The sequence below is a fragment of the Diadema setosum genome, chromosome 6 (assembly GCF_964275005.1).
Source record: "Diadema setosum chromosome 6, eeDiaSeto1, whole genome shotgun sequence".
Lineage (NCBI taxonomy): Eukaryota > Metazoa > Echinodermata > Echinoidea > Diadematoida > Diadematidae > Diadema > Diadema setosum.
In genome coordinates, this window is record NC_092690.1 from 20,503,293 (window position 1) to 20,517,847 (window position 14,555).

A 14,555-nucleotide genomic window follows, 5' to 3' on the forward strand; every position below is an offset into this window, starting at 1 on the left:
CAGACAGGGTTAAAAAAATAATAACAAAAAAAGTTACCCGGACGCTACCCGGACCGAACGTTACCCGGACGTTACCCGGGGCTAAGACATGACACACTAAATTTGAGGTTTTTGTGGGTTTTTTGTGTTTTTTGTGTTTTTAAGATACAGTCCTGTCAGAGAAAAGATGTTAGATTTTGGAGTTTGCATGTAGTGTAAACTTGTGCAGTAAAATATATTTAGAAGTAGTGCGTAAAGTGTTCATGGGATAAACAAAGTAAACAGTTTGTTTCTTTCTGGACTGGAAATGTATTCTTTTCAAAGCAGTTTAGGGTAGATTATACGTATTTCAAAGGTGATACGTATGTGTCACATTTCCCTTTCAAAGACATGCACGGCGTAGATGCTGCGGGCTTGAGTCATTAGTGAGGGGGATATCGCCTGAACGTGAAAAAAAAAAAATCCTAATTTAATGTATTACCAAAGTCCATTTTCTAAAAGTGTGCTGCTCGTGATGTCCGCATGTAGAAAGACAGATAAAGCGATCCAGAAATAAAAAGAAACGAGGAAAAAAAAACGGAAAGAGAGAAAAAGAATCATGCAGGGCGAAGCAAAAAAAGAAAAGAAAAAAAGTAATGCATTTATTCAATGGATCGATTGCTAGACAGGAAATGCTCACCCAGATTTTGCCACAAAGGGTAAAGAAACATCCTAGAGCGACGAGTCGTGTAGTCGCATGAACATCCGCGCTGGAAAACACGACCGCTGAGGAGGAAGAGACATGGCGAAGACGACGTAAAAGGAGAACGGCAAAAAAGTAAGAAAAAAAAACCTCTGGATGAGCAGAGAAACAAAGAGCACTTGTCACTATTACAGTAGCACGAGTGATTCCGTACGAGCAATTGAGCTCCAGGGCAACTCGTAGCGTTGATGTGCGTACACGCTTTGTTTAACCGCTCGTTATGTCTCGAAGCGGCTCGTATTTCAGCTGAGCAGTGTATTCTGTTGCCTTTTGGCATCCTGAGACCTTGACTTCAAAAGGTCATGTTCCGTTTCGGGAGGAGCATGGAAGCAATAAACAAGCACACTTCCCCTTACCTCCTTTAAAAACAAAAAACAAAAGAAAGAAAGCAGAAGCAAGACGAAATATACAAGACACAATACAGCAGGCAAGAAAACAAAGTGAAGAAAATGGAAAAAGAAACGAAGTTTTGTGTTCACGTCAAAATTTTATCAGACAATGAACTGTGGGCGAGAGTGGGAAAGGGAGTAAGAGAGAGAGAGAGAGAGAGGGGAGAGAGATAAAGGATGGGGAGAGAGTGTGAGAAAGTTATATTACAGAGTTTACATTACACACTTTGAGAAATTATACGAAACCGTCTCACGTTATGCGAGATATTACACTGAATATAGATTAGACTTCCGGGTGAGTTTCAGACTTGAGCATTTCAACGTCTATAGATTGGTTAAACTGGAAACTGTGTTTTAGAATTTGTAGTGATTTGGATGAGGAATAACAATGTTTTCAAAATGTATTACGATTCACATTGAACGAGGATGATGACGTAGCAGCTTCACACAGTAATGCGTGATTAGGCGCTCACGGAAGCAGACCAAAGAAGAAAGCATGCAGGAAATCGACACAGGTGAAGTTGTCGAGCAATTGGTGCTGTAGTAGATTTAACAATACTATAAAGCGTCATATGCCATCATCCTTGTTTATTGTAATACCCTGGTGTAATATGTCTGAATATAAGAGCTTTTGAGATTATTGGTTTATCTGCTCCAGGACCAGAATAAATTCCACAAATCTACACCTGACTCTATCGCATTTTTTTTTTCCCGATTTATATACTTCATGAAATGAAATCATTAAGATCTTCTGGAATGTCCCTTTAATGTGAGTCAGATAATGCTCATGTTTTTACAGTTTTACTTGAAGATACCTTGGGGTACATAAAAAGATATAACAAAAACGACGCCGTTTGCAGCAGATGTTATGCGTTTCCAGGTCTTGGATTGCAATCCTTTCATTTTGCATTGCTGCAATTCATTCTCCCGCCACCAGTTATATGCCAGTATATAGCGGCCCGGAAGCCGACCTTTCGTTCCCAGGGATTCGCATCCGAGTGGCTACGAGTGCCTGTATCCTCCAGCGCGTATTGGTCTCCATGACAACCTTTCGTGGTGGCCCATATTCCTCTTTTAGCTCCACCCTTATGATACAGTCATCTCTAGACCTGGTGAATAGGCGAAAACGGGGCAAAAAGTGACGCGCATTGTTGCCTTTTTCCTTTTCCGTTTTGGTCTTTTTTTTTTCTCTCCCTCTCTCTCCCTCTCTCTGTCTATTCTTTCTTGAAACCGAGAAGTTGAAATGAAAGCAAAATGACCATATCAAGTAAATGTATTATCTGTGTCGAATTCGATGTACGTGTTTACTCTGTGACCGATACAGTGAAAGGTCTAGATATTATCATGTCTTCACTTAACCACGCTATATAGTGCGGAGTGTGTATGAATCGACGCAGCAAGTATGCGAGGACGACTTCTACATTAGTGTTAATAATATTGTGAAGAATTATGTGTGTCTCAGTAAATCTATGATGATATGTATCTTTTAAACGTATAATAAACTGTTTTCTCGTAATTCGTAAGGCATTTCAGTGTGTTAAACAAAACATGGAGTCATCGCTAAAGTATTCCCATCAACTTATGCTTAGATTGAATTACTTGATTTTAACTGAGACAACATTACGTATAGAATCCCTTATTATTTTGTAGGAATTCCTTCCAAGTATATTTAATGTGCTTTAGTTTTTTTTTTTTTTTTTTTCTAAAGGCAATGCTATAGCATCACTCATCAGTGGGTAGCCGGAAATAGAAACCATATCTAACGCTTAGCAAACTACTCCTTAGTGTACGAAATGCCGACAAGACACAAATCATGCATTTAAAAAAATTAAGAATTCGAGGAAGAACGGCTGTCGCAAACATGGTGTATGACTTTCCGTGTGACGCTATTGTGACATCATAGGTCTTTTGCCGTGTCACTTTATCACTGGTGATCAGATTCAAAAGTCGAAGCTTCGAATGAACGGAAACATTTTCATACCAGTAGATTGAATTGTCGCGGAAGCTCTGAGTGTTGAAAACAAACGGTATGCCTGATCAGATGATACCATTCCATTTCTATCATCACTCTTCAGTACACTGTATCATCATTGCGCCTAGCTTTTGAACATAGGGTACACAGATGACATATAGTCGAGGTTTCGAACTATTTTTGCTCTCATACATTGAAGAGAAAATCAAACCTGGTAAATTCATCATGTTACTGAACTCTTCTACAGAAGCATAAAGAAAGAATATAAATGAAAGTTGAACAGTTTGTTTTTGTTCTCAATGCTTTTCCTATGCAGGTTCGGAGTCAATGAAAACCTCTACCTCAGACACGCGATCCTCCGTAGTCTTCCATTCTAGTCACTTTTGGCTGTGCCGGCGACGCTACCTACTGCAGGGATGAAATAAAGACTTCCATTGACACGACTAGCATTTGACGACTTATCCCGTCCAGGTTAGTGAACATGACAACATTTTCTCTTTTTTTTTTCCTATAACTTTTTTTTTTCTTCAAATATTCTAACGTTTAAAAGAATAGTCAGTCTGGAAACCTCCAAAGTTAATGATCTACGACATTGACTTTCAGAAGTGGAAATAATTTATTAAAAAGATCAAAAAATTGCTCTGTTCGGGTTGTGGGAGGGAAAAAAAAAAAACACCCCACCAAAAAGTCGATGTCTGTATATCAGAGCCCTTCGTAGCATGACAGTATACTGTATCAAACCGTAAACCAACGGCGTCCGTTTTACGCCTTTTTTTTACAATGACAGTGTCCACTCGTGTCAGAGCATTTATCTCGCAACCTTCCGCGCATGCGCGTATATAGTGTTGTAGAATCCACTGATTTACCACAAACGTTAGTGGCCTTTTGACTGTTACCCCCATCCCAGTTGTTGGAGTAGGGCCTACGTGAGTAATGCAAGGGCTTTCTTCCCGGAGGGATTGTTGAGTCTTGGAAGAAGTCGTTCGAAGTGTAGCTCAGGGACGGTCGTCCAGAGGTAAGCGCCCGAGGAGAAACGCCCGGGGTGCAAACGAGGTTACGCTATAGTATAGCGAGTGCCGCGTCGCCGAATCAATAAGTTCATATCTGCAGTTGACGACGGTGCAGTTGGCGTTCTAATCCACCGCATTGTACGATACGCGTATGACCGGAAGTGTGGACGTCTATCCTCGTGTGCGTGTCATTTGTCTTGCTTACATCGACTAAGAATTTTCAATTCAAATTTCAAATTTGTTTGATTGTTTGTTTGTTTACCACGTATACACATTCATCATCATCCCCGCTACCAAGTAGATTTTGTGAACTTCCTGAACTTTCAACATTACTATTTGTTTTAACTTTTTTCTCGACCCCATGGTACCTTTCGGAGTTTGAGATATAGCATGCATGAAACCATAAAACCCTGACTTGAAAGTCAGTGGCTATTAAATATGGCCAGGGTGTAAGTTTTTGCTCAAAGATAGCGGTTATACTATCGAAAAATCTTACCAGTCTTTGGCCCTTAGAAGCATATACCAAAAACAGTGAAGTTTTGAGTGGGATCCATTATAAGCATCGACGCTGGAATAGAGATCCGAGCATCAGCTTTCTTTGTTTGTTTTACCTCGTATGTGCGAATGTTCCTATTTTTGACTATACACACATCTGGAAGCGCCAGTAGGGCTTTCCAAAAATACAAGAAACTACTAATTTGTCTTTGCCAGTGTCAAAGAACTTTGTGAAAAGGAATGAGAAGAAAAAACAAATAAGCAAAGCTTTGCCTTCGTTTCCCCTGCAAATGAGAATGAAGGTAACATGAATCCAGTAGCCGGGCTTCTAAAAATGACGGATAAAGTCAACGAAACACTTATTATAACTTTGTACATACTTATGCGTTGGCTGACAAAAAAAAAAAACAAAAAAACAAAAAAAAAAAAAAACCCGAACAAACAAACAAACACAAAACAAACAAAACAATCCCGAAATGAAATGCACAACTGTGTGACATTAGAAATACTCGAACTCTTGCTTACCAAGAACGTCGGATTATCTTAAAAGCTGGAAATGATTTGAAAATGCGGATGCGCTAACAATATTCTTCCGTCCACAAAACATACTATCTAAATGGGGAAAAATCAAAATCTGATTGGCTTAGGTAGTGTTTGTAACGAGGTTTGGTTAGACTACAATCATTGAACCCCAACCATAAGAGCCACAGTGAGAAAAAGAGGGATAAAAATGAAAGGCAAACCAAAACAGAAAAAAAAAGATACCCCACTTAGTTTCGTGATTTACGAGTGATCAAAACCCCGTGTGGACTGCTCGAGATTCAAACCCCCTCACTCGGCGAACACTAACTGAGCGTACAACCCTTTATTGTACCTACGGGAGATCGTGTACGTGGGACCAATATATTCAACCATTCGGCCGAAATTGTGGAAGTGGTCCCCCGAGTGCGCGGAAAGATGGGCTCTTCGTCGGGGTCAGTGAACGCCGAAAAAGCGGTCCACTCGAAGACAATGGAAAATGCAATTTGAATTATAACCCCGCAGGAGATTTGGCTATGGGCAGGCGGAGAAAAATTAGCAACAGGTGCCAAAAGAACACTGAGGTTCGTTTGTCGGGACTTTTATGAGACTCCAGGTAATCTTATGAGCCTTTTTATTTTGTTTTCTCTCTCAGCTCATCGTATTATACACGATGTGCGTCGCGTGAATAGATATGTTCTTCTCAAGAGAAGGGGGGGGGGGGGAGGGGGTGGACAAAACATGGGGGCAACGCTTGTTTCGAGCCTACCGTAATATTTGTACGGGAAAATCCCTAGTCCATTCGCATCGCGCCAAAAGAGACCACCCGCATTATCAATTCCTGGAGCAATTATTGACGAATTTATGGATTCATTACTTCGTCTATTTCCTTGCCCTTCACGAAACAGTGTTTTTTTTTTCAACCTTTCAATTCCAAACTTCTGTTGCATATTTTCTCCATAAGCAATTTCTCTAATGCTAGCCCCCCCCCCCCCCTCCAATCCCATCAAACGCTGAAGTCATGTAAATACTTTTATTCTGTTCCACGTTCAGCGTTACAACTATCCCTTCCGGCCATTTCCTTGTTTGTAAAGATCTAGCTCAAGGTTCCCCTACTTGAATTTCAGCTACTTGCTTTTTCTTGTGACGATCGTTAGATTTACCCCTCTCTTGTGTCTAACATTCAATGTGAAAATAGAAGAGCTGCCTAATATGGCGACGCTTATCAAACTTTGTATATTGTGGTTGCAGTTCGTTATTCCGAAGGTTCATTAATCAGAAAATTACGGTTCGTTATTTTCGAAGGTTCGCTTATCAAAAAACTGAAAAAGGTTCGTTATTCCGGAGGTTCGTTAGTCGGAAACGAAGTAAGGTCCGTTGGTACGCACTTTTTTTTTTTTTGGGGGGGGGGGGGGGGGGGAGGGGGAGGGGGAAGGGGAAGGGGGATTCGAACCTTATTTCATTTTTGGATTAACAAACCTTCGACATGACGAACTTTATTTCGTTTTTGGAATAACGAACCGTCAGAATAACACCACAAGTAATGTTCGCATCAACAAACCCTTTCTCATTTCGGATTGACGAACGCCTGATAGGACAGTGTAGGGAATTTGTTTGCCTCTCAATTCATAAGACCCTGGCTGGATTCTCGAGTCTATCTTTACAAGGTAGTGGGGATGTTGTGTGTAATCATATTGTTCCCTTTACTAAGAAGCCGAACACTCTGCCCGCCGGATATAGGACATGAAATGGAGGTCCCGTGTGTAGGTGTGTGAGAGAGACACAAGTTGAATATGCACGTAAAAGATCCCGCTTCATTCGTTCAGCAGGATGTTTGACCCGATGAATTGGTCCCAACTTAATACATCCAACTGGACCCCATGGAAGACCAGCTAGTGCAGCTGAATTTGGACTGACCAGCCTCTTCTAAAATGGAAACTGAAACAAACAAGCAAGCAAGCAAGCAAGCAAGCAAGCAAGCAAGCAAGCAAGTAAGCAAACAAACAAACAAATATAGTGTCCATATCCCGCCATGCTCTTGTGAGAGAAGCTTGTGATTTCTACCGGCACCCTACCGTATGCTCCACCACAGTCCTGGCTTCACCACCAGCACAGCTGTCGTGGGGCGTTGACAAAAATCTCGTGCGTCGCATTCTACGGGCGCCAACGGGGATTCCCCTGAATGCGGAGTATGTAAGCCGACCGAATGCTGGTGACGACGTTTCGCGTCGCGAGAGGTCGTTTAGCTTTACGGTTATCCGAGGCACCAGAAGAAGTGTCTTCTTATTATTGCCCTTATCATCGTCATGGACACTATAAGGATTCATGCCAGGAAGGTTACCTTCTATGATTTGTCAAGTAGCCAGCTACTTTAATCCAGGATTTGACAACGCGGTGTAATGCTGGAAAGCCAAACGCCCCGCGTCCTGCATGCGTAGGCCCTACAGTATGATTAATACGATCACCAGAACAAGATAATCATGACATTATCTACATGTCTTCAGAAAAATAAATACGATCGTAAAAGCAGGCACAGACATGACAGAAATCGACGTAAATGGTCACCATGCTCATGTGTATATGCAATGAGGCATCTTTTCTGGTTTGCGTGCAGTCCGTGTGCTATCGTCAATCTAGCGTTGTGCAACATTCAAGAATATTCGTTGCTTCTTAATGACCTGGCAGTTACCAATGTCATGAGACGACATTGTCGGAGATGAGAAACTTAACGAACGTCTCCAATGTCCTCTCATTACGGATGTTGTATTGGATGGATGGGACACTCCCCCCCCCCCCCCCCTGTTGATCTTAATTGCGATCAAACAAGTAATGTTTAATGTAGGGCTTCTTTCTTTTTTAAGTGATTTACTTCAACAGACAAAGTCTTTCTACATTATGCGAGCTCTCCGTTTACTGTTCTTCTCTTTTGCACGCTTTCAGGCTCAAAGACATACACACACACACACACACACGCACACACACACTTTTTTTGTTTGTTATTTGCAACTTCGATATGTTATTTTCTATCTTTAACCAATAAAATGATTGGTTTAGCCGATACGGTATTGTAATTGTATTTTCCGCCTAATCATAATTCTTATTTAATTTGTTTGTGATTTTCTGTGTTTTATATGCCTTTATTTTTAGGGGTATTGATGGAAATGAAGGTATTCCACGGTATAATTCTATTTCAGTGGACGTCTCTCTTCAGCTGTCGCATGAATCGATCTGCAAATTTGATTTCTCAACAGTGTTAAATCGGCTAACGAAATACTATTACATTTTTTGTTTTTCTTTTTTACTCTTTCTCTCACTTATCGGCGGATGTTGTGGTCATGGTTTTAGAATAGGCGTGGCCAACATCGAATGCGCGTTGTTTTCGCGAAAAACAAATTACCGACATGTCGTTTTCTCCGCACTTACGTCGTTAGAAGAAAGAAACATTGAAAAGAGAGAGAAAAAATAGGATTGTTTGTCTGCGTTTGGTTGTTATTATTTTAGGCGAGGGGACGGCGTGCAAGGCGGTGATAATTGATGGGGGACGAAATGGTCCAATCAGAATATGGATTTATCGATGGCACAGCAAGATATTGCGTGATTTCTTCCTGTTTCTATTTTCGACCTCTCTTCCCTCTTTTCTCCTTGTTTCTTTTTCTTTTTTTTTTGTTAGCTTTCTTTCTCTTTCTCTTTTTCATCTATCTATCTATATACCTTTGTATTTATCTATCCGTATATGTATATATATATATATATATATATATATATATATATATATATATATATAGGTGTGTGTGCATTATTTCCCTTTTAAGGTTCTCTGTAGGTGATCTCGTGGTTGGTGACGTGAACTAGGTATATAGCAAATATTGGACGTACTCATTCGTCATCTTGGTAGACAACAATAATCAAATCACTATATGAAAAACAGGATGACGCGGTATGGCCACAGTGCGCCTGTATTTGCATGCAGATTACAGGAATGTTTCAGGCAAAGACATCATTATATCCGAAACAATTAGAACGCAGTCATCTGCAAGAATTTATAGACGTTATTGCATTACTGTATGTGAATATGCATACCAGTGTATTTGTGTGTATGTTTAAGTTCTCTATATACTGCGAAGTATAGTAAGAAATTGAAGAGGGGGGGGGGGAGATAAGAAACTTTAATAATGATTGTTGCCAATTCAAAAATTCTTTCTTTACGTAGCTTTCCACCGAGGATGATTTCCGTATTTTTGTTGTTTATGAGTAATGTGCTTCATCGAAATGGAAAATAGACGACCTAACGGTACGACAACGTTGAGATGGCATATACAATTAATGGAATAGAAAATAAATCTAAACGGGGAACGTTTTGAAGATGAATGATCCTGATGTAGTGATTATAGTTACGATAAAGAGCAAGGTATAAAAGATAATTATGACTACACTTTAATGATATTTCGGATAAAGATATCAACAATTGTGTTACTTTAGATAAAGATGATACAGTGTAATCAAGTTTATTGTAAATATTTTATTCATCGGCATTCTAAATACGTTACATTGTAAAGTAACAACCTAGTGGTCAGACGTATAGTGAAATTAATCTTAGTTGATAACCTGTGGACTGTCGATCTTCCCCTCTTATAACCCATTTTTCTTCACATCTATACGTCGGCACTCTTTTCTTGCTTTATATCGCTGCCACTCCCACCATATTTCCCCCGTCCATCCGTTGACCATCTCGATACTATAAATATAGATAGGATTAATCATTTGTCGAGATCTTCGGCCTACGTCCGTCCTAGACACCTCTTGACCTTGTTCGAGGTTCTTGCTTCTCTCATTAAGCGCGCTCGTCAAAAGGAGCAACCCCCCCAAGCGCATTAGTATTTCCGGTGAGACAAACAAGACACCCCCCCCCCCAAAAAAAAAAAAGACAAACAAAAAACAAAACAAAAATAATAATGCACACACGCACACACAATTCTATCAAGCTTTAATACGAGGAAGCCTCATCTTGATCAGAAACAGTGAAGTAGACAACGAGATTTAACGAGTCGAGTAGAAAGTGCAGTATATACAGAAAGATTCAGATAAATCGGGGCAGCTTCTTGGTATACGTCGTGGCTTCTTGTGAACGTTGATCCATTGGTCCATGTAATGTAAAAACGTTTCGGTCTGTGTTACTGCTAGTTGAGATTCTGGGCCCTGTTTTTTGAAGAGCTATAGAATTGATTATAAAGTTGATTTGTATCATAAGTCTATGGCAGCCTGTGTGCTAAGGAAATTTAAAATCGATTATATCTGTGGGGGAAAAAAAAAAACCCAAAACAAAACAGGACCCTGGGCTGTTCGTTATATAGTGTGCTTGGGGTTTTTGTTTTTTGTTTTGTTTTGGTTTGTTTTGTTTTCGTTGTCGTAGCGCCAGACGCACCACGTGACAATAGCAAGCGTTGTGAGGGCGCGATTCTGGGAATTTGCCCAGTGCCGTATATTAATATACGGCACTGAATTTGCCCATCCGAGTAAAAATCTCAGAGAGATTTTCGAGAATCGCGCCATCACACCGTTGAAAACACTTAGTGCGCGCCGCGCTACTAAACGCGGTCTTTACGACGGGAAAAAAAAAAAAAAACCAACAACAAACAAATCAGTAGAAGTCCAAAATCTGAGTTATGATCATGCATACTGTTGGACCTCAAGTTTTGTTCTGTTTTGTTTGTTCTGTTTGCTTGTTTGTTTGTTTTTTGGCCAAACAGAATGCTGTGCTGTTGAAATCAACTGACTTGATCGATTGGCCGATTTTTGGAAGGTGTTTTTCCTTTGTGTGTGTGTGTTTGTGTGTGTGCATTTTTATCTGTTTGAAATAAAGTTACTTTGATGATTTTTTCGTTGTCACAATGGTTCTTTTCACAAACTGCTTCTTTGATACGATTTCATCTTCTTTCAGTTCATTGTCGCGTTTTTCAGTGTGTATATTAATGACAACTGTTATGCTCGATTTAATTAGATTTACTTGATTAATCTTTTTGATGTGTTTATAGACAAGCGTATCTTATCAAATAAGCAATGTACCAATTATTTTTCATTACTTTTTTTGTGATTTTTGATACTTTCGTAAAAAAAAGGAGACTCATTCCGCTATGACCCCTGTGAAATGTGACGAAACTTGAACAGAAAGTCAGTAAAGCTTATGATGTAGTCAAAATTTACGTATTATGGTGAAAAGAAATAAGACGTTTGATTCAAAATGGATAAGATGATTTCTGAAATTGGAAAAGACACAATGATTCTCAACGGCTGTATATTACAACATTTTTATCTCTACACATCCACTTCTACTATCAACTTTCGCGAGTAACTTTTCTGCTTCGCGCTTACATCGTTCCGCATAACCATATTTACAGCAATCAATGACAACTGTTTTTTTTTTTTAAATATACTGCCTCTGTATATTGATTCTACGGATAATACATTTTTTTTTCGGTAGACACTTGTAGAAGATGTCTTTTTGGACATGGAAAGTTCCAGATATTATAGTTTTCCTTCAAAGGCAAGAACAAACAGATTGGATTTTGAAGAAATAACCGCCCAATAAAAACAACTCTGCAACAAGTGAAAACCTACTTAGGAAAGTAAACCAGAGGAGTGCATCATGCTTGTAGTAGCGCGTAGTGAATATTTTGTAACATTTATGTACGATATTGGAAACGCAGTCATTTAGCGAATATTGAAGTCACAGACGCAAAATGGCCTTTCGTATTTGAGGACAGCTATATACGGTCGAAGAGGCAGAAAGGTCGTCATTCTTCAATAGTACACCCTTAATATTAGTTTTCCTTTCAATATATGCCCCGAGTTTTTTGTATGCAGGAATTACGGTTGGCGAACAAACGGAAAAGAAAGTGAACCGCACGTTCCTTCCCTACGACATATTGTAGGCTTTGCCAGCAAATTACCAAAGCCAATAAAGTGAAATAGATTGATGGATATCAGGGTCTCCATGTTGGGAACTGTAATTTGAAGACATAAATAAACATCTGAATATTTTTCAATCGAATGATCCGCGACGAACCAAAACCCGTAGGTCAAAGAAAGAGAAAACAAGCAGTGCGAGCGTGTGTGCCGCATATCCGACGAAATTGATGACTTCGTAATGAAATGAATGAAATAGATTTTGTAGTATTCATTTGAATCCAGTTTTTTCTTCTTTTACCGGAAATCAGTGGACAGAAACAAGTCTAGACTAAGAAAAAAGGAGAGAAAAAAGAAAAAGCAGCAACAAAGGAAAGGAGGTAGCTCATATGTTATCCTTTTCGAGATTCTTCTCGAGTGTATAATGTTTGAACCATCTTCTTGATGTGTATATTGACTTTCGTATACTTCTTGTTGCAGATTTTATACATGGTTTGATCCGATCCCCTCTCAGTCTTCCTAAAATCTCTGGTCTGATTAACACTGTGGTTACCATCGTTTCAACTTTATAATCCTTTCTTTTCTTTTCTTTTCTTTTTCTTTTCGATAGTTTCCCGAACTCACAATCTAAGGAAGAACACCGTAAGACGACCCATAGATTCCAAACTCATTATCTCATCTTCTTCCTCTCTTTGGTGGCTTGATGGGCCACTGAGGTCTCGAAATCTGAAATTTTGAAGGCTCGAAAAGAAATGCGGTGGCTCGAAACAAAAGCAAACCATCAATTTGGAATCTTAGTTTTGCGATCAGGCAATCAAAACGGTACATTTTTTTTTTGACATTTTGGTGGGCCGAAACGTCAGACTTTAGTGGCCACGGTCCACCGGGCAACGACTATCTAGGGTCTAGATAGCAGTGTATATGACTATGTAAACGTCATCTCAACGATGCAAGGTTTGAGTGAATATCTACCATGTTTCCACATGCCTTTTCTCCATTTGTCCTTGTAAGCAAGAAAAAAAAAAAAGGACGTTTTTCTTGAGGAACCTCTCTAACCACCCCCTCCTTTCCAATTTAGTTTGTTTTCCCCTCGAAATAGCTCCTTCACAGCTCGTGTGTTTTTTAGGTTTACTCGAATCCTCGCACCGCCTTGCGTGTAATCTCTCGGTGGTAGTCACTTTCACTCTGTGGTGTATGTGTGTGTGCGTGTGCGCGTGTGTTGTTTTGCGTGCGTTGTGTGTATGTCTGTATGTGTGTGCGTGTGTGTTGAGCAAGAATAAAATGCATGTATTTCATTTCAAATCCACGTACCAGTTTTTTTTTTTTTTTTTTTTTTTTCGACGGCAAGGTTTTGTCTTTTCGGAAAACCCAACGTATTTTTGTCCCGAATCTGTTCTGTTTTGTTTGTTTACAATTGCTTGTTGACATCTTTGATATCTCTTTGTCAATAAACAGTCAGTTAACAACCGACATAATGCATTTGAGATATTCAATGAAACACTTAAAAGACTCGCGTTGTCAAGGTGGTAAAATTTCGTATACTCGGTATTTTCAGTTGATTTTTTTTTTCGCCGTGTAAGTTCCCGATTTGTCTTAATTCCATATCACTTGTTTTATTGCAGTGTTTTAAACGTTAAAATCGAAACTTGATTGGGTTTTTGTTCGTTGAGGTCTTATGTATTATCAATTAGATACACACACACACGCTTGTCCTTGAATCGCACATGATGTCAAGTAAAGTTTAATTCCAAAATAGCATGGACTTGATAATCGTATATATTCCGTAACCTGACGAATATCTATTATAGTATAATTTCGGACATAATGCATGAAGACGACTGTAAATAAAGTACTATTGAAAGTCACTACCACACGTGGGTCTCAACTACGATGACGTCAGATGCTTGCGGTCTTAAGTAGCAACCCCGAACTTTTCGCACGATCGCTCTCTCCCTCTGATCGCGCCTAAAATATCAACAACAGGCAGTTGTTCGCCTCAGTCAGTGGTCAGGCGACCCGGCGTGCGCTGCGGAGCTTTCGACACGACGCTAATTTTGTCGCCTGCACACACTCTCACGTATATACGCACACACACAGAGAGACTTGTATACACAACTTACACACAGAACCACTTGCACGCACAAACACACACACACACACACACACACACACGTTCGCTGACACATGTGTGTACACTCACCGCGCGGCTGTCGGCGTGTTCGCCCGAGCGTCGCGCCAACGTGGTGTGTTTAACTCGAGTGCTTTCGCTCCGATCACAGTCTGTGCGGTGTGTGTCATCCGCAGTAGATATCAACTTGTTAAACCGTCCTCGGCGCTATAGCGACAGTGCGATATTTGGCCCATACGTCTTGAGCTTGCAATTTCAAACCCGCATCCATTATCGACTTTGTTGAAAAGAGGAATTCACATTCTGGTAAGTACATTCTCCGTTAGAAGATAATTTTTCACGATGTCTTCTTTGGTGTGTGTGTGTGTGCATGTGTGCGTTTTTTATGATCCCGTAGGCGACTTGTTTTGCTTTGTTT

At 40.0% G+C, this 14,555-nt stretch overlaps 1 protein-coding gene across 4 annotated transcripts in view; it reads left to right on the forward strand.

Moving 5' to 3' along the window:
* Window positions 1-14,555, forward strand: part of LOC140230001 (uncharacterized) — a 132,493-nt gene that overhangs the window by 98,658 nt on the left and 19,280 nt on the right. For 3 of the 4 annotated variants that reach the window (XM_072310204.1, XM_072310207.1, XM_072310205.1), the window contains one exon: window positions 3,399-3,553. The exons of the other annotated variant lie outside the window; for it this stretch is intronic. The gene's annotated coding sequence lies outside the window, so the exon portion shown is untranslated. The remainder of the gene's footprint in view (window positions 1-3,398; window positions 3,554-14,555) is intronic. 4 annotated transcript variants of the gene reach the window in all.